We start from the raw sequence: 27574 nt of genomic DNA, 5'->3' as shown, positions 1-27574 counted from the left end.
TCGCACGAGCGCGCGGTAGCCGAGCCCGCTGTATCAGCGGGCTTTAACATGCAGCCGTTTGACATGCAGCAGTTCATGGCACGGTTTAGCGAATACATGGCAGAGTCGAAGTGCGACAACGAAAAAAGAGCCAGGGAAATGGAGGAAATGGAAGACAGAAGGAGGGCTGATAGTGAGAAAATGGAAAACAGAATGGGGGAGCGACTAGGAAATCAAATCGAGGGATTAGACAAGAAATTTGGGAAGTTAGACGATAAATTTGAGGGGTTAGACAACGGGATAAAAGAGGTGAAACATGGGTTAACGGGGGTGGAAAATAGAATGGCTGCCCAGGAGAATCAGTTAGAGGGGGTGAAAAATGGGTTAATGGGGTTAGAAAATAGGATGGAAGGCAAATTGCGAGAAATAGGGGAACAATCTGCCAGGGAAATCAAACGAATGGGGAACCAGATAGAGGAGGTGCAAATCGGGTTAGAAAGTAAACTGGATGCTCAGAGGGATGAATTGGGACAGATGAGGGTGGCATCTACAAAGGAGATTGAGTAGATGAAAGAGGGGATACGACGAGGTGTAGGTGAGGAGGTTTCGGGGCTACGCGAGGAGGTAAAGCGAGGTGAGAAGCGTATGGAGAAAGAGGTGAGAAATGGGACGGCAAAGTTACAAGGGGGAATAGAAGATCTGACGGAGGAGGTGGAACAGCTGACGGAGGGACAGACTGAGTTAGTGGAGCAGGTTCAAAGGAACACTGCAGTACTCGGAGGGTTAAAGGCGACACAAAAAGAAATTAAAAACGAATTAATAGCGACGCAGAGGCAATGTCAGATGGTACGTGAGGGACTGACAATGAGGGTGGACGAGGTGACAGAGATAATGGAGACAAAGGACCGGCAGGTGAGGATGCACATAGAGACGGTCACGGTAGCCTTAGAGGACGAAATTGAGGAGACGCACCGGGAAATAAAAGAGGTGAAGCAAAAATTAGAGGAAGTGGAAGAAGAGGTGAGTGAAATTAAGAAGGGACGGACAGAAACTAAGAGGGAGATAAAGGAGGAAGTAATGGAATTGGTACAAGGTCTGTGCTCGAATCGTGATGTGCTGCTCACTAACCAAATAAAGAGTTTGCAGGTGGCAAAGGAGGTGCGGAAACGAGGTGCCAAGGTGAGTGGCGATATAATCGGAAATGTACATGATGTGAGGAAAGCTTCAGTCGGCTTGGGGATTGGTGTGGATCCGGGTGTTCGTGAAAGGCCGTTGGTGAAGTGTGCGACAGGTCTGGTGTGCGAAAAAAGAGGTGTGCGAGAATGTCCGACCATGGGGTGTGTGAGGAAAAAGTGCGCGCCGACCAGTGAGTGTGCTGTCGAGAGTGAGTCGGTAGTAGCGCGTGTGCGAGGGAGCACATGGAAGCGCGGTGTGGTGAGTGTTACGGAGGAAGTAACGAAAAAGTGTGCGCAAGAGGATGCGCGAGAAAGGTGTGTAACGGACGGGTGCATGGGGAAAGAGTGCGCTGTCAAGAGTGAAGGAGAATGCACGCCTGTGGTGAGAGTTACAGAGGATGTAACGAAAGAGTGTGCGCGAGAGGATGCGCCAGAAAGGTGTGTAACGGACAGGTGCATGAGGAAAGAGTGCGCTGTCGAGAGTAAGGGTGAGTGCGTTGTCAAGAGTGGTGGTGAGAGTAGTGAGAGTGGCACGGAGCGTGAGTTGGTTGTGACAGGTGAGCGAGGATGCACACCTGGAATGGTAGAGCATGTGTGGGAATGCACACTTGAGTTGGTCATGAGGCACGTGGTTGGGTGTGCGAGTGAAAGCACACCTGTGATGGTCACAGAGGATGTGACCGAGGAAGGGGCGCGAAGAGGTGTGTTGGTGAGGTGTGCGAGCGACGAATGTGTGCCAAGGTGTTCGGTGGTCAGGTGTGTGACCAAGTCTGTGAGCGGAATGAGTGTACCGAGGTGTGTAAGGAAAGGTACAAGGAGCATGGGAACAGCTGGAGGTATGAGCAAGAAAGGGGTAGCGTATGCGTGTCAGCATGCAGGTGAGGCATCGACGGTAACCGGGTTAGCGGTTAGAGCGACTTTTAGCCGAATCGGGCCCTCGGTGCGTGCCGGGCTTCGCGTGCCGCGAGAACCAGCGGGGATCCGAGCCACGGCGGGTTCGAAAGGACCGCCGTACGCGATCCACGCTGGGCCTCGCTTGGAACGGCCGCGTCCGTGCTCCACTGGGCGGAGCGGGCAGCTCGATAGGAAGGGTCGTCATGGCGACCACTTTTTGTTGAGACGTGCCGGCAGGTCGAGATCGGGACATTGGATGGCTCCACGCCGAGGTGGTGCGTGGGATCTCGGCCCGGGTAAGCCCCCGTCCCTGCCCCGAATGCGGGACGTATCCAGCCGCTGGCACAAAACAACCAGCATTCATTGCTCGGCTGTACGAAGCCGAGCTTTAGAAGGGAATTGGCGCACCGAGAGGATCTAATAAGTAGACGGGTGATGAGGTTAGTGTTTTGGACCCAAAATTAGAAAAAGGCAAAATTTGATGATGGTACGGTGATTAGCAGTAAATGGCAAATTTTTGATTTGTTGGATTTGGACGAGCGAAATTGATAGTAGGACCTCCCCGATGTGGTGGGATGGCAAATCCACCATCCCTCACAGACGGGGGGCAAAGGAGCACTAGTTATGGGGTTGATGGCAGTGAAAACTAGCCCGGGTGGGTTAGGATATTGTGTGTAGGGATCTAGAAGAGATTGACATTAGGTAACGTTAAGGTTTAGTTCGTGACTGATACCTGTAGTGGGGACGCAGGTAGATTAGTATGGATGATAATGACGTGGGAGCGCAATAGTTTAAAGGGACGACTGGGAAGCGCAAGTTTCAGAGGGGAGTAGTTAGATGAGATGATGCCGTGTGTTTGAGGATTGAACAGGTGTGATTGCACAGGTGTGCAACTGAACAGGTGAATGGAGCAGTGTATGAGGGAGTAGTGGTGATTGCATGTTGTGCTGACCAAATGGTCCAGGAAGAAAGGAGGGTGCAGGTGGCACCAGGTATGATTGCACAGGTGTGCACCAACAGGTGAATGGAATAAATGGTTGTGTGGAAGACATGGAGTGTGGAATATCTGGAGTATTGGAATGGATGGTTGTGGAGTGAGTATGGTGGAAGTTGTGGAGTGGAGTGGATGGTGCGAAGGTGTGAATGGGGGAAGAGTGGACCCCCATCACGAATACCCGGGGCGGGTCGTGTAAGTGTTAGGTAGAGGGTATAGGTAAATTGTGGTTGGATATTGGCATCTGTGGTGCGGGTGGAAGAATGGTGATTGGATGGGTGCATTAGTGTTGTGGAAATGGCTGGGCGTGTAGCCTGTTAGTGTGTGTAGTTGGTTTGGGCACTCCACCACTGTGAGGATGTCGGCCAGGTGAGGCCGCAGGTGGGCTCTGGGAGCCGGTAGTAGTTGTTGTGGATGGGGCCCGAGGATCCGGAGGACGGACCCGGGTAGCCCAGTGCCAGAGGGCACCGAGTGGGGTGACAGAGCCAGGAGGGGCCTTCCCCAGTTATATAGGTTAGGGTGAGGAGCTAGGTAAGCTCGGGTGGCAACTGCAGTGGTGGAGGTGTGCAGGTGGGTAGACCTGCTGGGAGAGCTACACGTCACAGCCCAGAAATTGTGCAAGGGCACCGGGAGATGAATCGGGGGAGTGAGACCCCAAATTGAGAAGCACCACAGTTTGGTCAATGGGAATTGGTTTTTAGAACCCATAGTGTAAGCTGGCCAATGGATTGGCAGGGAAAGACCCCGGGTAGTGTAAAGTGTGTTAAAGTCATTTAGAGGATAGTTAGGAAGAAGGATCTCCTCGCACCATCTGCACCCACTCACCTGAGGTGACAGGTACTCCACACCATGCCATGTTTTGATTATTTTTTACTGTGCAAATGTTTGGATTGTGAGACGCATCATGACGTGGGTGTGACATTGTGCGTAATTCCATCTCTCCCTCCTTATGAGGATTGATGACGAATTGGGTGATGGCAAATTTTGGATAGTGGGGGAGTGAAGACGAATTTGGTATAAGGGAAATAAGGGGAAGACGTGACGGTAGCGACGGATTGGTAATGTGTAGATTTTTGTACATATGGGGTAAGGGCAAGGGTAGTGTAGGTGACAGGGGGGTGACGTACGGTAGGGACGAGCTTTCTCATTTCGCTCTCCGTACGCATTTCGCCTTGCATTGCCTTATTGACGTGTACCCTTGTGACCTTACCCCTCGCTCATTTCTCTTGTCCCCCTTTTGTCTCCCACATGACCTGTGCGCCATTGGGCGCCAAGGGGAGCGTGCGTGAGTCGGCCAATGTGCGCCCGGCACTCTCAGAACCAGCTGTCTGCATCGATGCACCACGTTATGGACCACATGTCTGTGGCCGAGCACCACTTATGGACCCCATGGGTTGGGGCATGGCCCCTCTGCTGGAACCGGCCATGAGGGCCCGAAATCTTGCTGGCGGACCTTGGCCACAGGGCACCGATGCCCCACAGGTGAACCACACGTAGTCGGCCCTGTGGGCCATAAATAAAAGAAAATAAAAAGGACACGTTGGGCACACTTTATTGCAAATAGGCCGCCAGTAAGAAAATGAAAGAATGACAACAACTGGAAGACAATAATAATAACCAGCAGAGGGAGCCGAAGAGCAAGAGACCACCTGCAGGGTTGGGGTTGTTGATTTTATTTTGATTGAACATTGATGAACAATGGTGACTGCACCGATTGGTGCTTGGGTGTGTATTGGTGCGTTTTTGGGTGCTTTAATGGTGCGTCAATGCAGAGCAGACTGTCTCCCCCCCAGAAAGAACAATCACAGGTCCTGGGTTAGTTTTATAAATAAAAATAGCGTCATTGTAAATAATGCTCCCCACCGTCAGTGTATAGTTTGAAGACAATTCCGCAATTCGGTTAACTGTGGGCGTAAGTCTGTTAGGCAGGGTGCAATGGAGCAGCGGGACACATTTATTTATGTTTTAAAACTGTCGCACTCAGGGTCAGGTTAAAAGTAGAGGGAACTACACCTACGTGTCACACTAAATAAAAGTTGTAGGCCCGGGCCTTGCCTAAGAGGAGGAGGGTGCAGTGTTGCGGATATGAGGACTGTATATTTTTTTGATTGTGTGAATTATTATTATTGTTTATTCTGCGCCCCCTGCCTCCGGAGCTGTGTAAAGGTGAAAGGGCATCCCATAATTAGTCCACAAGCATACACGTCAGCCAATAATAGAATACCCCTGTTCGATAGTTATATCTTATTCTGTGTTTTAGAGTGAGGCTGTGTCTCCCATTAATTGAAGTACTCCATTGCACCAGTGAAAGAGAATAGATCCCCTTTCATTCCCATCCCCAAAATCTCCATTTCCTTTCACATCCCCTTTCGTCATTGCCAAGCCTCGATTGCCAATTACATCCCCTCCAAAACCACCATTGAACATGTGCTCGGGTCGGGGAAGAGAGGCGTGCCCGCCCGTCGTCATCAAGGGCGGAGCCAGAGGGTCGCGTGACCAACCAGGGCCGAGGTGAGCACACCGATGGGCGTGTCCTGAAGGCCGGTGGCTTGATCGCCGGAGGCGCTATAAAGGCGCGCGCGCAAGTGGCGTGGAGAGTCGGTGGTGAGGAGTGAGTGGACCAAGAGAGAGAAAGAGTGGTTGGACCAAGAAAGAGAAAGAGTGGTTGGACCAAGAGAGAAAGAGTGGTTGGACAGGGAGACGTGCAAGAGTGTTGTTGAGTTGAGGGTTTGGACCAGACGAGTCAGACGAGTCCTGGCAAAGCAAGCGGCGGCCACAGCAGCAACAACACCCAACAGCCGCTTGGGGCCTGGACGGCGGTTTTGAGCAGGGCAGCGAAGGAACGGCGGCTGCTAAACGCGCCGATCGTGCTGCAGGACCCCCTTGGACCTTCCTCTCCCTCCAGCCATCCACCTCCTGCCTTTCCACCCTCCTTGTGTACGTGAGTTTGTTCTGTGTGTCTTGTCCCTGGGTATTTAATTAAGTCTGTATAAGCTAGTATTTGCACTGTGTCACCTGCGTCTTATGTGTTGTAAATAAACGTGACTGCTTTCTTTTTTTGCTTGTGTGTATAATAAATCCAATTACTCTTCTGTCCGTCTTCTCGTTTTATTCCTTTTCCTCTTTGCATTTCGTCGTTTTAGTCTTTTCCAGATTGGGCAGCTGCGGTGCGATACGGCCAAAGTTCTGGGTGAATCGGGTGAGTCGGGGAACAACTGTTCGGTCGCGGAGCCTTCGCTCGGCAAACAACATCCTAAACCGCGATCAGTAACAATATATATATATATATATATATATATATATATATATATATATATATATATATATACAGCTGTATGGGACACCTTGCTGGCGGTTCTCCACTGATGATATGAAGGTCGCATAGTGACTGATATATATATATATATATATATATATATATATATATATATATATATATATATATATATATATACATATATATATATATATATATATATATACATATATATATATATATATATATATATATATATATATATATATATATATATATATATATATATATATATATTATAATGATGATAATTCATATATATATAACATATAACATATATATGAATATGTTATATATGTTATATATATATAACATATATAACATATATATAATATGTTATATATAATGAATATATAACATATATTCGTATAACATATAATATAACATATAACATATATAACATATTCATATATATATATATATATATATATATATATATATATATATATATATATATATTCATATATATATAATGAACAGGATTATAACGAATTAATTGACATATGTGGGAAAATTACACGCCCAGACCTGCAATCTAACACAGGTCCTCTGGTGAACCATACCAGTGCTCTGCCATCTGAGCTATCTGGATGACCCTGACAAGGCATGCAATTTTCCCACACATATAATTGCATGGTTACATTGTCGGTGACTACACCGACAACCCTGGCTGGCTTTGCTGGTGGGGAAAGTGACTGTGACACCCTGCCAGGACTAAAAACAACACCTGCCAAAGGGCGGATGAGCTCTTTTCAGGAACCAAGGGCCATCTAGTAGAAAGATGGTGTCTCCAAAAAAACACATAATTGTGGTAGGAAAATTTAAATTTCTGCCTGGCCGATTTACCCCCTCCTCCACAGTGGTCCTGTGAAGAGGTTTCCTTGTTCAGGAACAGGTGGAAGGTTCTGCCAGTTTTTTCTCTTCTTTTTCTTTGTAGCCCTTTACATTTAGTGGCTCTCATCCTTGTTTAGGGTGAATTTCAATAAATAAAAAACTCAGGTTAGAAATCAAATACACCATACATATGTGTTCATTTTTTTACTCGTTCTTGGAATTCATGTTAATGTACGTTTATGTCAACTCATGTATTTGTGCTTCAACTGATTCTTGCATAAGCTCCTCCATTAGACATACACTACATGACCAAAAGTATGCGGACACCCCTTCTAATTAGTGGATTTAGCTATTTCAGCCACACCCATTTCTGACAGGTATATATAATCAAGCACACAGCCATGCAATCTCCATAGACAAACATTGGCAGTAGAATGGGCCGTACTGAAGAGCTCAGTGACTTTCAACATGGCACCGTCATGGGATGCCACCTTTCCAACAAGTCAGTTCATCAAATTTCTGCCCTGCTAAAGCTGCCCCGGTGGACTGTAAGTGCTGTTATTGTGAAGTGGAAACATCTAGGAGCAACAACAGCTCAGCCGCAAAGTGATAGGCCACACAAGCTCACAGAATGGGACCGCCGAGTGCTGAGGCACATAGTGCTGAGGCATCATCTGTCCTTGGTTGCAACACTCACTACCGAGTTCCAAACTGCCTCTGGAAGCAATGTCAGCACAACAACTGTTCGTCGGGAGCTTCATGAAATGGGTTTCCATGGCTGAGCAGCTGCACACAAGCCTAAGATCACCATGCGCAATGTCAAATGTCAGCTGGAGTGGTGTAAAGCTCGCCACCATTGGACGCTGGAGCAGTGGAAACGCGTTCTCTGGAGTGATGAATCACACTTCACCATCTGGCAGTCCGACGGACGAAGCTGGGTTTGGCGGATGCCAGGAAAACGCAACTGCCTGAATGCATAGTGCCAGCTGTAAAGTTTAGTGGAGGAGGAATAATGGTCTGGGGTTGTTTTTCATGGTTCGGGCTGGGCCCCTTAGTTCCAGTGAAGGGAAATCTTAATGCTACAGCATACAATGACATTCTTGACAATTGTGTGCTTCCAACTTTGTGGCAACAGTTTGGGGAAGGCCCTTTCCTGTTTCACGATGACAAAGCCCCCGTGCACAAAGTGAGGTCCATACAGAAATGGTTTGTCATGATCGGTGTGGAAGAACTACTTCACTGGCCTGCACAGAGCCCTGACCTCAACCCCATTGAACACCTTTGGGATGAAATGGAACGCCGACAGCGAGTCAGGCCTAATTGCCCAACATCAGTGCCCAACCTCACTGATGCTCTTGTGGCTGAATGGAAGCAACTCCCTGCAGCAATGTTCTAACATCTAGTGGAAAGCCTTCCCAGAGAGTGGAGGCTCTTATAGCAGCAAGGGGGGGGGGGGGGGGGGACCAACTCCATATTACTTGCCATGAATTTGGAATGAGATGCGTGATGTTCGGGTGTCCACATACCTTTGGTTATTTAGTGTATATCAAGCTGACACAAATTATCATTTAAATTTACACAAATTAATATGGCAACTTTTACTCTGGACATATACGTATGTAAAATTGCCCTTTCCACAATTCTGTGTCTGACTGAAAAATAATCTCTCAAAACTTTTCCTCCTGATGCTGTTTTTTGTTTCCCCCAAAACCGATGTGTGTTTCAAGGAGGCCTTGTCAATAACTTTCAATGGGATGTCATTCAGTCAAAAGGTCACCAAAGGCTCAGTTCTCACTGAAGTCACTAAGATGCCTTTTGATATGTGCAGCTTAAAAGCCATTACCCCATGACGGTGACCGCAACCCACTTCCTCCTCCATCCTCCCATCTCAGTTAAAGTCTGCCCCCACCCCTTCCCATGCCCCCCCCCCCCAGCCCCCCATCCCCAACCCTTCCCCGACCCAGTCCGCTCTCTATATTTTCATCCATTTGACATTCATTTCCTACCAATAGTTTCATCTGGTTATAATGCAAGTATCTGTCTCTGTAAAATATAAATTAATATAATAAAGATAGGCATATATGCGGTGCAAACTGATCACTTTTAATATGGCGATTAGTTATACAAAGCCATAGCCAATTTCAATATGATACATTATTTTTCACAGATGTAGTGAATAAGTTGGATCATGTATAAATTGGACTACTTGGGTGGATGTAAAGCAGTCTCTTCATCACTAGCTGTGTGGATTTAATGCTTCACCGCATTACTTATGTAAGTAATGTTAAAATAAAATAACAGCTGCCTGAACAATTTCGTAAATATTGATGAAATGTTTCAGTAAATATTGATTGTGAGATTGACCCTTTTGAACCCTGATCCACAAGCAGGTGAGGATGGTTCCTGCTGTGTCAGTGAGTCTGAGCAATAGGGAATTGATCAATTGTTTCTGTCCATGACCTGTATTTATTTATTGAAGACAGTATAATATCTTCTTTGACGAGTTGAAAGCCAGTTTGATGACGTTGTTATGATTAAAAGCTGAACAGAAGGTAAGTCTGCTCGAGGATAAATATAAAAAAAGTCCTGCCAGCTCATCTACTATATCTTTGGGAAAGGGCATGAATTCACCAGGGGTCGAATGAACACTTTGAAAGGAGGATCAACTCAATGGAATTTTCACATCAGAGATCTCGAGTATATGTCACGAAATTATGATGATCCTTCACCACTGGAAGATTTCATGTAAATGGATCTCTGGTAGGTTGTACCTGTTGCTGCATTTGAGCCTGGGTAGTAACTCCTGTAATCTATCTATCCGGAGTCTTCTGGACATCTTTGTTCCTTTCACAATTATTTATACTTTTTCACATTTCTCTTTATTCATTCTAATTCTTGCTTTTCTTTTCTTTTATTTCTTTTACCCTTTATTTATTTGTCTATCTATTTAAGGAGAAGTTAATTATTGCAGAATTTTTTCTGTCAGTCTCACTTGGCTGCGCTTGTTTAGGTTTGAGGGTTGTGGAGTAGCGGATGAAAGCCGAATACAGGTTCCTCCTGATGATTCCATATTTGCTCTTTTCTTATTCTGGTTCCTTCTGATGACCCCAATGCAGTATTTGGGCTTCCGTCTCATTATATCCCACAGTGGTGCCAAACACCGTGTGTGTGTGTGTGTGTGTGTGTGTGTGTGTGTGTGTGTGTGTGTTGTCAGGTACCATAATACTCTGTTACAGAGCGGCGATGCTGCCGAAGCACTTTCTTTGTATGGGTTATAATGGGTGCTTTGAATTGCCTTCCCAGGAGTAGCTTGGGCAGGAATTTGGCCATGGTGCTTGCGATAGCTTGCCCACTTTTCACGAAGGCAACCGATGGGCTTAACCCTAACCACCCCCCTCCCTTTAACCCCAAGGACCTACGCTGAGGTTCCCACAGATATGACTTTTCTTCCTAGGGGATTCTTAGGGGGGTAGAGGGATTTTATCAGGAATATGGCACCGACTGAAGAGAATCCAAGAGATTAATATTATAGTTAGGAGACATAGGGACAATTTAAACAAGGGGCTAGGGTTATATCAGGCACAGATAGGGACTGGGGGGGCATGCACCATGATGAGGATAGGCCCTTGGAGTTTAAAAGAGTGGGGGGGGGGGGGGGGGCGAATTAGTCAGGGCCCTTAGGGATATTTTGGTTCAAATTCTTCCAAAAGCATCAAATTTGGCGCAGATGTTGCCCATGCCATACTCTTTCGATTTTTGACGGGCGCCAAGGGCGGTATGATCCGGGGACCATACCGGTCCATCCGCCATGTCACCTGACCTATGACGTCATAATTAGGATATGCATCCAATCACATGGCGTACTATAAGTGGTCAAAGTTCAAAATGAATCGATCGAAAAATGAAGGCAGGGATCCATTTTTAAGGTTTTCATAAAATCCAATATGGCCGCCAGGTCACATGACCTATGACGTCATATTTATGACATGTATACAATCATGTATACATGAACCCGGATCATGATCGCACAAAAATTAAACACAAGGATATGGCATACAGTTCATAAAACATCAAAATCCGTACCTTTGTAATTCCGGATTGTAATTTGTAATTCCGGATTTCGCAGTCGCTAGTGCGTCTTGGCACTCGACAGAAACTGGCCCCGCGAAATCTCCAGGATTTTCGGTAAAATTACTTCAGGGTAAATTTACATAGGAAAACACCATGCTAAATTTTCGTTGCCGAAGGACTTTAATTTTTGCGAAATTCATCCTGACTTCGCCTCTAGGAGGATACAGGGGTATCTGTGGATGGCGGGAACCTTTATTTGGCGAAATTCGGACTGATATTGACCGAGTTATTCAAAATATTAACTTATATCAAATAAATCTTTTGTGATTTTGTATTTTGCGCACCTGTATCGTTGGAGGTATTGACTTATATAGGGTTGGTTTTCTAAAGCTTATATCAAAATATTAACTTATATCAAATGGGTCTTTTGAGGGGAAAGTGTGATGACGTCACCACGTCACGCGGCACGAATGCACGCCTGTGTCGTTGGAGAAACTGACTTCTATAGGGAGGCCCCATCACCCTCCCCCATCACCCTCCCCCATCACCCTCCCATCACCCTGCCATCACCCTCCCCCATCACCCTCTGCCATCACCCTCCCATCACCCTCCCATCACCCTGCCATCACCCTCCCACCACCCTGCCATCACCCTCCCACCACCCTCCCATCACCCTGCCATCACCCTCCCATCACCCTTTATTGGACCATTTGACTTCTGTAGGGTTGGTTTTCTAAGGTTTATATCAAAATATCAAATAAATCTTTTAAGGTGAAAGCGCGATGACGTCACCACGTCACGCGGCACGAATGCGCGCCTGTGTCGTTTGAGATACTGACTTCTATAGGGAGGCCCCATCACCCTCCCCCATCACCCTCCCCCATCACCCTGCCATCACCCTCCCATCACCCTGCCATCACCCTCCCCCATCACCCTCTGCCATCACCCTCCCATCGCCCTGCCATCACCCTGCCATCACCCTGCCATCACCCTCCCATCACCCTGCCATCACCCTCCCACCACCCTGCCATCACCCTCCCACCACCCTCCCATCACCCTGCCATCACCCTCCCATCACCCTTTATTGGACCATTTGACTTCTGTAGGGTTGGTTTTCTAAGGTTTATATCAAAATATCAAATAAATCTTTTAAGGTGAAAGCGCGATGACGTCACCACGTCACGCGGCACGAATGCGCACCTGTGTCGTTGGAGGTATTGACTTATTTAGGGTTGGTTTTCTAAGGCTGTAGGCCGCACCTCATTTTGTCAAATAAAGTGGTATTCGGGTGGTTCCGGTATTTGGGACCGCAGGGACGGAAAGTGCAGGTACGGGGTGCTTGGCACTCCCCAGCCGGCCCGCTCTGAAGGTTCGGATCGGGACACCGGGATTCATTCCGGTCGCCCGGTCGGCCCTGAGGTGGGGGTGCGGGGCCTGTCACGGAACGTCAAAACAAACGGCCTGCCGGGGCCGCCCAAAAGTCGGGCGTGAGGGGCGCGTCCACTAATGGAACGCCTCTCGCTTCCCAGATCGAGGGCCACGTGGTCAGGAGAACCTCGTCCCTTCTGGTTGCCCTGCCGTCCCACCGGGAGCGCTGGCAGGGTGTACTTCAAACTAAGCTTAAGTGTCAAGTGTTAAGTTCCTCCTTGCCCTCGCAAGGGAAAGGCTAGGGTCAAGCTCTTCCAAATTTCCAAACACTAGAAATCGGACGTCTCAAATTAATTAATTATTTGTTAAAACATCTCAGTCGCCCGCGACCTCTCTAGCGCGGGCGTCGAACCAGTTCATTTCCGGTGCGACCGGGCCGAGTATCGGCCCGGCCGTGGCCGAAGCCATTGATTCCGCCGTAGCACGCTAACGCGTAGGCTCGCGCGCCCCTGGTCCGCCGGGGCTCCGCGGGTGTCCTACCGTGCCTGGCTTGCCGGTGCCCGGGGACGGATCTCGCTGTCTAAACATGGTAGCGCTAGGCCAGTGGGACCGCCGGGACCCACGTGCACTCACATGGTGTTCTGCGCGTGGGCGGCAGTATCAGACCGGGGCGCCCAAAGGCGCCACGCACCCAAACGCTCCCCGGCTAAAGTTCATCCTGAAAGCGCCCACATTGTGCGGACAAACCAAGTCAAGGGCCACGTGGTCAGGAGAACCTCGTGCCTATCGGCCGGCCTCAAAGACCGAAATTGTGACGGTGTCACCCGACACCCGACTGAGACCGACTGAGACCGACCCGACTGAGACCCGACCCGACACCCGACTGAGAGGACTCAGTCGTGATAGAGTGAGCCTGAGTGAGTATATCAAGACAAGAACAAGATCTAGAAGGAGGTATGTACGGTGCGATTCATATAATATATTGTTTAGTTATCGTCGATGAGGAATTTGGGGTCGGAATGGGTGATCGGCCTGGGTGACTGGGTCTCGACTAGATGCTAGGCCGCACCTCATTTTGTCCAATAAAGTGGTTTTAAAATATTTTTTGATGGTTCCTATGCTTATCATTAGATGCATAACGTTCATAGTGAGGTATAGATATATGGATTGACATCGGATGGCATGGGATTTGGGATTTAGGAACTCCGGGGTCTTTTCATTGGGAATATATGCGATTTGTTTTGGGGGGCCCTTAGAGCTAACGGAGGCTCGGATTTTAATTCTGATTCCGGATTTCGCAGTCGCTAGTACGTCTTAACACTCGACAGAAACTGGCCCCGCGAAATCTCCAGGATTTTCGGTAAAATTACTTCAGGGTAAATTTACATAGGAAAACACCATGCTAAATTTTCGTTGCCGAAGGACTTTAATTTTTGCGAAATTCATCCTGACTTCGCCTCAAGGAGGATACAGGGGTATCTGTGGATAACGGGAACCTTTATTTGGCGAAATTCGGACTGATATTGACCGAGTTATTCAAAATATTAACTTATATCAAATAAATCTTTTGTGATTTTGTATTTTGCGCACCTGTATCGTTGGAGGTATTGACTTATATAGGGTTGGTTTTCTAAAGCTTATATCAGAATATTAACTTATATCAAATGGGTCTTTTGAGGGGAAAGTGTGATGACGTCACCACGTCACGCGGCACGAATGCACGCCTGTGTCGTTGGAGATACTGACTTCTATAGGGAGGCCCCATCACCCTCCCCCATCACCCTCCCCCATCACCCTCCCATCACCCTGCCATCACCCTCCCACCACCCTCCCATCACCCTGCCATCACCCTCCCATCACCCTTTATTGGACCATTTGACTTCTGTAGGGTTGGTTTTCTAAGGTTTATATCAAAATATCAAATAAATCTTTTAAGGTGAAAGCGCGATGACGTCACCACGTCACGCGGCACGAATGCGCACCTGTGTCGTTGGAGGTATTGACTTATTTAGGGTTGGTTTTCTAAGGCTGTAGGCCGCACCTCATTTTGTCAAATAAAGTGGTATTCGGGTGGTTCCGGTATTTGGGACCGCAGGGACGGAAAGTGCAGGTACGGGGTGCTTGGCACTCCCCAGCCGGCCCGCTCTGAAGGTTCGGATCGGGACACCGGGATTCATTCCGGTCGCCCGGTCGGCCCTGAGGTGGGGGTGCGGGGCCTGTCACGGAACGTCAAAACAAACGGCCTGCCGGGGCCGCCCAAAAGTCGGGCGTGAGGGGCGCGTCCACTAATGGAACGCCTCTCGCTTCCCAGATCGAGGGCCACGTGGTCAGGAGAACCTCGTCCCTTCTGGTTGCCCTGCCGTCCCACCGGGAGCGCTGGCAGGGTGTACTTCAAACTAAGCTTAAGTGTCAAGTGTTAAGTTCCTCCTTGCCCTCGCAAGGGAAAGGCTAGGGTCAAGCTCTTCCAAATTTCCAAACACTAGAAATCGGACGTCTCAAATTAATTAATTATTTGTTAAAACATCTCAGTCGCCCGCGACCTCTCTAGCGCGGGCGTCGAACCAGTTCATTTCCGGTGCGACCGGGCCGAGTATCGGCCCGGCCGTGGCCGAAGCCATTGATTCCGCCGTAGCACGCTAACGCGTAGGCTCGCGCGCCCCTGGTCCGCCGGGGCTCCGCGGGTGTCCTACCGTGCCTGGCTTGCCGGTGCCCGGGGACGGATCTCGCTGTCTAAACATGGTAGCGCTAGGCCAGTGGGACCGCCGGGACCCACGTGCACTCACATGGTGTTCTGCGCGTGGGCGGCAGTATCAGACCGGGGCGCCCAAAGGCGCCACGCACCCAAACGCTCCCCAGCTAAAGTTCATCCTGAAAGCGCCCACATTGTGCGGACAAACCAAGTCAAGGGCCACGTGGTCAGGAGAACCTCGTGCCTATCGGCCGGCCTCAAAGACCGAAATTGTGACGGTGTCACCCGACACCCGACTGAGACCGACTGAGACCGACCCGACTGAGACCCGACCCGACACCCGACTGAGAGGACTCAGTCGTGATAGAGTGAGCCTGAGTGAGTATATCAAGACAAGAACAAGATCTAGAAGGAGGTATGTACGGTGCGATTCATATAATATATTGTTTAGTTATCGTCGATGAGGAATTTGGGGTCGGAATGGGTGATCGGCCTGGGTGACTGGGTCTCGACTAGATGCTAGGCCGCACCTCATTTTGTCCAATAAAGTGGTTTTAAAATATTTTTTGATGGTTCCTATGCTTATCATTAGATGCATAACGTTCATAGTGAGGTATAGATATATGGATTGACATCGGATGGCATGGGATTTGGGATTTAGGAACTCCGGGGTCTTTTCATTGGGAATATATGCGATTTGTTTTGGGGGGCCCTTAGAGCTAACGGAGGCTCGGATTTTAATTCTGATTCCGGATTTCGCAGTCGCTAGTACGTCTTAACACTCGACAGAAACTGGCCCCGCGAAATCTCCAGGATTTTCGGTAAAATTACTTCAGGGTAAATTTACATAGGAAAACACCATGCTAAATTTTCGTTGCCGAAGGACTTTAATTTTTGCGAAATTCATCCTGACTTCGCCTCAAGGAGGATACAGGGGTATCTGTGGATAACGGGAACCTTTATTTGGCGAAATTCGGACTGATATTGACCGAGTTATTCAAAATATTAACTTATATCAAATAAATCTTTTGTGATTTTGTATTTTGCGCACCTGTATCGTTGGAGGTATTGACTTATATAGGGTTGGTTTTCTAAAGCTTATATCAGAATATTAACTTATATCAAATGGGTCTTTTGAGGGGAAAGTGTGATGACGTCACCACGTCACGCGGCACGAATGCGCGCCTGTGTCGTTGGAGATACTGACTTCTATAGGGAGGCCCCATCACCCTCCCCCATCACCCTCCCCCATCACCCTGCCATCGCCCTCTCCCATCACCCTGCCATCACCCTCCCCCATCACCCTCTGCCATCACCCTGCCATCACCCTCCCATCACCCTGCCATCACCCTCCCATCACCCTGCCATCACCCTCCCATCACCCTGCCATCACCCTCCCACCACCCTGCCATCACCCTCCCACCACCCTCCCATCACCCTGCCATCACCCTCCCATCACCCTTTATTGGACCATTTGACTTCTGTAGGGTTGGTTTTCTAAGGTTTATATCAAAATATCAAATAAATCTTTTAAGGTGAAAGCGCGATGACGTCACCACGTCACGCGGCACGAATGCGCACCTGTGTCGTTGGAGGTATTGACTTATTTAGGGTTGGTTTTCTAAGGCTGTAGGCCGCACCTCATTTTGTCAAATAAAGTGGTATTCGGGTGGTTCCGGTATTTGGGAGGTATCACCCTCCCCCATCACCCTGCCATCACCCTCCCATCACCCTGCCATCACCCTGCCATCACCCTCCCCCATCACCCTCTGCCATCACCCACTCCCACCACCCTCTCGTTGGAGGTATTGACTTATATAGGGTTGGTTCTCTAAGGCTGTAGGCCGCACCTCATTTTGTCAAATAAAGTGGTATGCGGGTGGTTCCGGTATTTGGGACCGCAGGGACGGAAAGTGCAGCCGGCCCGCTCTGAAGGTTCGGATCGGGACACCGGGATTCATTCCGGTCGCCCGGTCGGCCCTGAGGTGGGGGTGCGGGGTCTGTCACGGAACGTCAAAACAAACGGCCTGCCGGGGCCGCCCAAAAGTCGGGCGTGAGGGGCGCGTCCACTAATGGAACGCCTCTCGCTTCCCAGATCGAGGGCCACGTGGTCAGGAGAACCTCGTCCCTTCTGGTTGCCCTGCCGTCCCACCGGGAGCGCTGGCAGGGTGTACTTCAAACTAAGCTTAAGTGTCAAGTGTTAAGTTCCTCCTTGCCCTCGCAAGGGAAAGGCTAGGGTCAAGCTCTTCCAAATTTCCAAACACTAGAACTCGGACGTCTCAAATTAATTAATTATTTGTTAAAACATCTCAGTCGCCCGCGACCTCTCTAGCGCGGGCGTCGAACCAGTTCATTTCTGGTGCGACCGGGCCGAGTATCGGCCCGGCCGTGGCCGAAGCCGTTGATTCCGCCGTAGCACGCTAACGCGTAGGCTCGCGCGCCCCTGGTCCGCCGGGGCTCCGCGGGTGTCCTACCGTGCCTGGCTTGCCGGTGCCCGGGGATGGATCTCGCTGTCTAAACATGGTAGCGCTAGGCCAGTGGGACCGCCGGGACCCACGTGCACTCACATGGTGTTCTGCGCGTGGGCGGCAGTATCAGACCGGGGCGCCCAAAGGCGCCACGCACCCAAACGCTCCCCGGCTAAAGTTCATCCTGAAAGCGCCCACATTGTGCGGACAAACCAAGTCAAGGGCCACGTGGTCAGGAGAACCTCGTGCCTATCGGCCGGCCTCAAAGACCGAATTGAAAGACCCCAAATTAGACTGATGAACTGCATATGCCTGAAAATTAGGAAATAGACATGTAAATATTTCCTCTAATTGTCAAAAATAAGGTCAGAGTTCGATTACCCAACCCAGAAACATAAAATAGTGAACCTCGCGTAAATCTTGAAAAAAAACTCAAAAACCGACATGTTTGACTCAAAAATGACCTTTAAGATGACCTTGAGGGTTGACCTTGACCTCGAATCATCAAAATAACCTCATAATTGGATTCCTCGACCTCGAAAACCCCTGAAAAGTGGTATCATACATGATTCCAACCCTTTTGGTTATTTAACTGATTTTCCTCTAATCCGGGTGGCGGCCATTTAGTATTTCGCCAATATGGGGCCCCCGGGGGGAGGGGGGGGCGCCCATCTTGGCGCCCGTCAAAAATCGAAAGAGTATGGCATGGGCAACATCTGGGCCAAATTTGGTGCTTTTGGAAGAATTTGAACCAAACGGCCCCAAAATATCCCTAAGGGCCCTGACTAAATGGTGAGGTTTGGGCCAAGCCCGTTCTCAGATCAGCCGGCACCGCAATCACCTCCGTCAGGTATATGTGCACCAAGAGGCCGACCGGCGATGCCTGATGGACCTGATTTACCATGTTGCCTTGCCTGGTGCCTCACCATGCTGCCATGTCTGCCTTTCTTACAATGATGCCATGCCACTCACCTGCTATTTTATGGTCATTGAAGGCCAAAGTGTTTTTCAGCCAATGGGCCACCTGTTTAAAGAGGCCAGTGAAAGACAAAAAGACTCACCTTTGCTCAACATGGGCCACGTGGTGGTCCAAGGGACTCCAGAGAGAGGGAGGCCATGTGGCCCCGCTCATTCATCGTTTTGGCCAGTGGGCCATTTGATCTTTGCGGACCCTCCAGGCCAGAGGTACTTTTGTTGAGGTCTCAGCAGACACCGTGTATGGACAAGCTGGGGGCATCGAGCCCATCAAGTGGCAAGTGGGGGGGTGGGGGGAGAGAGCTAACAATGCCAAGCAATGGGGCCAAATACGAGACTTTGGCACTTCACAAGCCTAGATGGTGTCCACCTTAGTCCAGTATAATTAGGTATTGGGGTAGGGATAAAGGTTATAGTTTTCATTTTTCGCACACAAAAAGAAGAGGGGCCAAACTTTATCCTGTGAACGTTCCTGAGACATCCAATGTCAGCAACATAATTATTTATTGCATTCATTTTAAGCATTTCCACTATAGAATCGTGTGTCGGATATTTAGAGGGCATCGATAGATTATCCAATGCCTTTCAAATACTAATTATTATTGGTGCATTAATCACATGAAAATGAAAGTAAACACATTTATCTTCATAATCACACCCATTTTTAACAACATAATAATCATATTTGCGTGATATTTCACGAGCATTACAAACAAGAGCATTGCAAACACTTTAGCCAGCATTGCAAACACTTTAGCCAGCATTGCAAACACTTTAGCCAGCATGGCAAACACTTTAGCCAGCATTGCAAACACCTTAGCCAGCATTGCAAACACTTTAGCCAGCATTGCAAACACCTCAGCCAGCATTGCAAACACCTTAGCCAGCATTGCAAACACTTTGGCCAGCATTGCAAACACTTTGGCCAGCATTGCAAACACTTTGGCCAGCATTGCAAACACTTTGGCCAGCATTGCAAACACTTTAGCCAGCATTGCAAACACTTTGGCCAGCATTGCAAACACTTTAGCCAGAATTGCAAACACTTTAGCCAGAATTGCAAACACCAAAGCCAGCATTGCAAACACTTTAGCCAGCATTGCAAACACTTTGGCCAGCATTGCAAACACTTTAGCCAGAATTGCAAACACTTTAGCCAGAATTGCAAACACCAAAGCCAGCATTACAAATACTTTGGCCAGCATTGCAAACGCTTTGGCCAGCATTGCAAACACTTTAGCCAGCATTGCAAACACTTTCGCCAGCATTGCAAACACTTTACCCAGTATTGCAAACACTTTCGCCAGCATTGCAAACACTTTACCCAGCATTGCAAACACTTTAGCCAGCATTGCAAAGACATTAGCCAGCATTGCAAACACTTTGGCCAGCTTTGCAAACACTTTGGCCAGCATTGGAAACACTTTAGACAGCTTTGCAAACACTTTAGCCAGCATTGCAAACACTTTAGCCAGCATTGCAAACACTTCGGCCAGCATTGCAAACACTTTAGCCAGCATTGCAAACACTTTGGCCAGCATGGCAAACACTTTGGCCAGCTTTGCAAACACTTTAGCCAGCATTGCAAACACTTTGGCCAGCATTGCAAACACTTCAGCCAGCATTGCAAACACATTAGCCAGCATTGCAAACACTTTGGCCAGCATTGCAAACACTTTAGCCAGCATTGCCAACACTTTGGCCAGCTTTGCAAACACTTTGGCCAGTATTGCAAACACTTTAGCCAGCATTGCAAACACTTTAGCCAGCATTGCAAACACTTTAGCCAGCATTGCAAACACTTTAGCCAGCATTGCAAACACTTTAGCCAGCATTGCAAACACTTTAGCCAGCATTGCAAACACTTCGGCCAGCATTGCAAACACTTTGGCCAGCATGGCAAACACTTTGGCCAGCTTTGCAAACACTTTGGCCAGCATTGCAAACACTTTAGCCAGCATTGCAAACACTTTAGCCAGCATTGCAAACACTTCGGCCAGCATTGCAAACACTTTAGCCAGCATTGCAAACACTTTGGCCAGCATGGCAAACACTTTGGCCAGCTTTGCAAACACTTCAGCCAGCATTGCAAACACTTTGGCCAGCATTGCAAACACTTCAGCCAGCATTGCAAACACATTAGCCAGCATTGCAAACACTTTGGCCAGCATTGCAAACACTTTAGCCAGCATTGCCAACACTTTGGCCAGCTTTGCAAACACTTTGGCCAGTATTGCAAACACTTTGGCCAGCTTTGCAGACACTTTGGCCAGTATTGCAAACACTTTAGCCAGCATTGCAAACACTTTATTCAGCATTGCAAACACCTTAGCCAGCATTGCAAACACTTTGGCCAGCATTGAAAACACTTTAGCCAGCATTGCAACCACTTTACCCAGCATTGCAAACAATTTAGCCAGCATTGCAAACACTTTTGCCGGCATTGCAAACACTTTGGCCAGCATTGCAAACATTGTAGACAGCATTGCAAACACTATAGCCAGCAGTGCAAACACTTTAGCCAGCATTGCAAACACTTTAGCCAGAATTGCAAACACTTTATCCAGCATTGAAAACACTTCAGCCAGCATTGCAAAGACTTTAGCCAGCATTGAAAACACTTCAGCCAGCATTGCAAACACTTTAGCCAGCATTGCAAACACTTTAGCCAGCATTGCAAACACTTTGGCCAGCATGGCAAACACTTTGGCGAGCATTGCAAACACTTTAGCCAGCATTGGAAACACTTTAGCCAGCATTGCAAACATTTTGGCCAGCATGGCAAACACTTTAGCCAGCATTGCAAACACTTTGGCGAGCATTGCAAACACTTTAGCCAGCATTGCAAACACTTTGGCCAGCATTGCAGACACTTTGGACAGCATTGCAAACACTTTAGCCAGCATTGCAAACACTTTAGCCAGCATTGAAAACACTTCAGCCAGCATTGCAAAGACTTTAGCCAGCATTGCAAACACTTTAGCCAGCATTGCAAACACTTTGGCCAGCATGGCAAACACTTTAGCCAGCATTGCGAACACTTTAGCCAGCATTGCAAACACTTTAGCCAGCATTGCAAACACTTTGGCCAGCATTGCAAACACTTTGGGCAGCTTTGCAAACACATTGGCCAGCATTGCAAACACTTTAGCCAGCATTGAAAACACTTTAGCCAGCATTGCAAACACTTTAGCCAGCATTGCAAACACTTTGGCCAGCATGGCAAACACTTTAGCCAGCATTGCGAACACTTTAGCCAGCATTGCAAACACTTTAGCCAGCATTGCAAACACTTTGGCCAGCTTTGCAAACAATTTAGCCAGCATTGCAAAGACTTTAGCCAGCATTGAAAACACTCCAGCCAGCATTGCAAAGACTTTAGCCAGCATTGCAAACACTTTAGCCAGCATTGCGAACACTTTAGCCAGCATTGCAAACACTTTAGCCAGCATTGCGAACACTTTGGCCAGCATTGCAAACACTTTGGCCAGCTTTGCAAACACTTTGGCCAGCTTTGCAAACACATTGACCAGCATTGCAAACACTTTAGCCAGCATTGAAAACACTTTAGCCAGCATTGCAAACACTTTAGCCAGCAATGCAAACACTTTAGCCAGGATTGCAAACACTTTGGCCAGCTTTGCAAACACTTTGTCCAGCATTGCAAACACTTTAGACAGCATTGCAAACACTTTGGCCAGCATTGCAAACACTTTGGCCAGCTTTGCAAACACTTTAGCCAGCATTGCAAAGACGTTAGCCAGCATTGAAAACACTTCAGCCAGCATTGCAAAGACTTTAGCCAGCATTGCAAAGACTTTAGCCAGCATTGCAAACACTTTGGCCAGCATGGCAAACACTTCAGCCAGCATTGCAAAGACTTTAGCCAGCATTGCAAAGACTTTAGCCAGCATTGCAAAGACATTAGCCAGCATTGCAAACACTTTGGCCAGCTTTGCAAACACTTTGGCCAGCATTGGAAACACTTTAGACAGCTTTGCAAACACTTTAGCCAGCATTGCAAACACTTTAGCCAGCATTGCAAACACTTCGGCCAGCATTGCAAACACTTTAGCCAGCATTGCAAAGACTTTAGCCAGCATTGCAAACACTTTAGCCAGCATTGCGAACACTTTAGCCAGCATTGCAAACACTTTAGCCAGCATTGCGAACACTTTGGCCAGCATTGCAAACACTTTGGCCAGCTTTGCAAACACTTTGGCCAGCTTTGCAAACACATTGACCAGCATTGCAAACACTTTAGCCAGCATTGAAAACACTTTAGCCAGCATTGCAAACACTTTAGCCAGCAATGCAAACACTTTAGCCAGGATTGCAAACACTTTGGCCAGCTTTGCAAACACTTTGTCCAGCATTGCAAACACTTTAGACAGCATTGCAAACACTTTGGCCAGCATTGCAAACACTTTGGCCAGCTTTGCAAACACTTTAGCCAGCATTGCAAAGACTTTAGCCAGCATTGAAAACACTTCAGCCAGCATTGCAAAGACTTTAGCCAGCATTGCAAAGACTTTAGCCAGCATTGCAAACACTTTGGCCAGCATGGCAAACACTTCAGCCAGCATTGCAAAGACTTTAGCCAGCATTGCAAAGACTTTAGCCAGCATTGCAAAGACTTTAGCCAGCATTGAAAACACTTCAGCCAGCATTGCAAAGACTTTAGCCAGCATTGCAAAGACTTTAGCCAGCATTGCAAAGACTTTAGCCAGCATTGCAAAGACTTTAGCCAGCATTGAAAACACTTCAGCCAGCATTGCAAAGACTTTAGCCAGCATTGCAAAGACTTTAGCCAGCATTGCAAACACTTTAGCCAGCATTGCAAAGACTTTAGCCAGCATTGAAAACACTTCAGCCAGCATTGCAAAGACTTTAGCCAGCATTGCAAAGACTTTAGCCAGCATTGCAAAGACTTTAGCCAGCATGGCAAACACTTTAGCCAGCATTGCGAACACTTTAGCCAGCATTGCAAACACTTTAGCCAGCATTGCAAACACTTTGGCCAGCATTGCAAACACTTTGGCCAGCTTTGCAAACACATTGGCCAGCATTGCAAACACTTTAGCCAGCATTGAAAACACTTTAGCCAGCATTGCAAACACTTTAGCCAGCATTGCAAACACTTTAGCCAGCATTGCAAACACTTTGGCCAGCTTTGCAAACACTTTGGCCAGCATTGCAAACACTTTAGACAGCATTGCAAACACTTTGGCCAGCATTTGCATGAGGCCTCGCACTAGGTACGTGGGTTCGAATCGTTGTCATTGTGGCGGTTACCTTATGTGCAGGTAACCGCATGTGGCGGTTACCTTATGTGATTACCTTATTTTGGCATAATACACGTGCACGGGCCTGTTGGACTTGTGGTTGTGCGGCCGTGACGCACGCGCCGTTGCCGGAGCCACGCCCTCCGAAGAGGGCTTTTGGCGTTATATAAGCGTGCCGACTTCCGTTCGAGTTTAGTGTGCTGGATCTTGCTGTTACAATAAAGCATCTTCGAACCCTACGAATGGCCTCGTTCTCTCGCCTTCCGCGACTCCTAAATCATTATATTTTTGGACATATCGATCGTTTTATGCGGTTATTTTATACAAATATCTGGTAGAATTAGGTACAAAATGGGATGCGAACATATTTGATGTCTGTCTGGAGTGTGAGACTTGATGGAGTATTGAAATAATTGACATGGAAGAGCATTTTAAAAGATTCTGCAGTGTGTCGTTTCCATGACGGCGTGGTGAGCCGTCTACATTTTTTTGCCAAATATTTGTTTGGCATCTTTCAATCGATCAACGCGAGAGAATATAGAAGAGGGATGAAATGTAACTGACATACAGTGCTTAGTTTTTTTGGACCAGCGATCGTTATTGAGAAATATATACATCTATAAATCGACAATTGACGGTTCTTAAAAGATATGGATCGTTGGATTAGGGTCAGAGTTCGTGCTTGCCATACCACGAGGCATGGAGTTGGAAGCTGGAATGAGGACAATTTTTGATTAAGTCGAAGGCGTTGACCGCTTTACAAAATCATTTTTCTCAAATGAACACTTGTTTAAGGGTACACTCGACTTAGCTTTTATAATAAGGAACTCGTTTTAATTGACGAGATAATGTAAAGAGAAGCGCGTGTCTGCGGATACTACAACCGTAGTGCGCATGCGTGAATTATGGTTATAATTTGTGACGTCATCGTGTCGCTTGAATAATTCTGTCGTTCCATGCAAAAGACTGTTAAATGCTTGATTTTTAAATAAAATGATGGTTGTCTGTCTGTTAATGTCTTAATGTTAATGGTCTGTGACTAGATGAATGAATTGATAGGATTGAGGTTGCCCACAGGAAAATGATGCAACCAACCGATTATAATAATAATAACAATTCATTTATTTTGTATAGCACTTTTCAAGAAGCCCAAAGGCGCTTTGACAGAGTGTAAAACATAATGCATAACAATACATGAAAACAACAATTGCAAAAAGACAAGAATCAATAGGGAAATATTTAAAGCAAAAGGAGGGAGAAGGAGAAGAGATAGTCAGGGGTTAAATGCTGTGGGTTGAATGTTGAATGCAGTGTTGAACAGGTGGGTCTTTAGTGATGTTTTGAATGTGGTGAGTGAGGAGGAGTCTCTGATGGTGTGAGGTAGTGAGTTCCAGAGGGTGGGAGCAGCGATGGAGAAGGCCCTGTCCCCCCAAGATCTGAATTTGTTCCGGATGGAGGGGGTCAGGAGGTTGGTACCAGCAGAGCGGAGGTTGCGGGTGGGAGTTTGTCTGGAGAGGAGGTCAGCCAGGTAGGATGGGGCCAGGTTATGGAGGGCTTTGTATGTCAAGAGGAGGATTTTGTACTGGATTCTCTGGGGGATGGGGAGCCAGTGAAGCTTGTAAAGGACGGGGGTGATGTGGTCACGGGTCCGGGAATGGGTGAGTAGACGGGCAGCGGAGTTCTGAATGTATTTGAGTTTATTGGTGATTTTTGAGGGTGAACCATAGAGGAGGCTATTGCAGTAGTCCAGACGGGAGGTGATGAAGGCGTGGATGAGGGTTTCTGCAGCCGTGGAGGAGAGGGATGAGCGGAGACGGGCAATGTTTTTCAGGTGAAAGAAGGCTGTCTTTGTGATCTGTTTAGTGTATTTGTCGAAGGAGAGGGTTTGGTCAAAGATGACGCCAAGATCCCGGATGTGAGGAGAGGTGGATACTGGGATACCGTCGATGTTGAGGGCAAAGTTATTGGTGGATTTTGTGAGCGTTTTTGGGCCAATGATGATTATTTCAGATTTATCACAGTTAAGTTTGAGGAAGTTGATTTGAAGCCAGGATTTTATTTCAGTGATGCAGTTTGTCAGGATAGAGTGGGTGTCGGTGGAGACGGACTTGGTGGAGATGAAAAGCTGGATGTCATCGGCGAAGCAGTGGAATTGGAGACCATGACGGCGGATTAAGTGACCGAGGGGGGACAGGTAAAGGATGAAGAGGAGGGGGCCAAGAACTGAACCTTGGGGGACACCTTGGGGGAGGGGAGCAGTGGGGGATTTGCAGTTATTGATGGAGATGAACTGGCGTCTGTCAGAGAGGTATGATTTAATCCAAGAGAGGGCAGTGCCGGTAACGTTAAAGGTGGATTCAAGTCGGGTGAGGAGGATAGTGTGATCGATGGTGTCAAAGGCAGCGCTGAGGTCGAGGAGGACGAGAATGTTGAGGTTGCCAGCGTCAGAGGAGAGGAGAAGGTCGTTGGTGATTTTGAGGAGAGCAGTTTCAGTACTGTGGTTGGAGCGGAATCCGGATTGGAATGTTTCATACAGATTGACGCTCATAATCATATTCCAACCTCTGTGAGATAAATTTTGTGTCTATGAATTTGAGTGTTAATAAATAGATGCCACAGGTGAACCATTAGATATGACAGAGGCCACCATCCATTCTTCCCTTCTTTTTTCCTCTCTTCCCTCGATTCTTCTTCCATTCTTCTCCATCTCTCTCTCTCCCTCTCCCTCTCCCGTTCTCTTCATTCATCTTCTTTTTCATCTCTTCCCTGACAAGGGATGAACCGTATTAGCATATGATGTGTGATATTTTGATTTGTAATCAAAACAGGATTGAATCAACTACCCACCCCGCCCCACCCCCCTTCAACCCAGGTTTGTTCTGGATGTGGTGGTCGTGAGGTGGCGACCATTGTGTAATTGGCATTGGTGGGTCAATTCATTTTGACTCACATTTGGTTGGTGATGATTCAGAGTGTGTGCTTGCATGTGACGTCATTATGTTGGATTTCTTCTGTCCCGAATTCGTTCATAATTCGTTCATTGACGGGTGATAGTTTAGTTATTAGTTTGTTAATATTGTAATATTATCGGTACAAATTTATGCAATGTCGTGGCTTGGGATGAGAACCACACCATTGCTTAAAAAGAATAAGTTGATATACACTTGGTCTCGGAATCCAGATGGTAAAATTTTGTCTGATGTCATTCCAAAATTTGAAGCTATTTCGGTTATAACATCCCATCCTTATATCTGAATCCAGATCAAGAAAATATATGTTTTGTTTTCGAGGGTTTTGTTCCAGCGGCCATGTTGGATGATAGGCAAATTTTACCCGAACGGCATGAAAATTGATAAGAGGGAATTCCATTTCATGTACATGTATAGTTTTTATAATGCAAGGCGATTGAATGAAAATTGCATAATGTTCATTCGGTCACAGATGAAGTCCCATGATAGAATAGAAAATGCTTTGGAATTAAATTGGACTGTGGACTTTTAAAGAGAAGCAGCAGGTGCTTCTAAGT

The 27574-nt window shown here is 47.5% G+C and overlaps 1 long non-coding RNA gene across 1 annotated transcript in view; it reads right to left on the bottom strand.

Annotated features, from left to right (window-relative positions):
- The window catches only part of LOC137418426 (uncharacterized), a 92173-nt gene extending 68000 nt beyond the window's left edge, over positions 1 to 24173 (bottom strand). Inside the window, exon 1 of the long non-coding RNA XR_010982625.2 lies at positions 24104 to 24173. This is a non-coding gene — a long non-coding RNA (uncharacterized LOC137418426). The remainder of the gene's footprint in view (positions 1 to 24103) is intronic.
- Between the last annotated feature and the right edge of the window lie 3401 nt (positions 24174 to 27574).

The sequence above is a fragment of the Myxine glutinosa genome, chromosome 8 (assembly GCF_964187855.1).
Source record: "Myxine glutinosa chromosome 8, kmMyxGlut1.1, whole genome shotgun sequence".
In the NCBI taxonomy this organism is placed as follows: domain Eukaryota; kingdom Metazoa; phylum Chordata; class Myxini; order Myxiniformes; family Myxinidae; genus Myxine; species Myxine glutinosa.
This window is presented reverse-complemented; position numbering and strand designations above follow the sequence as displayed.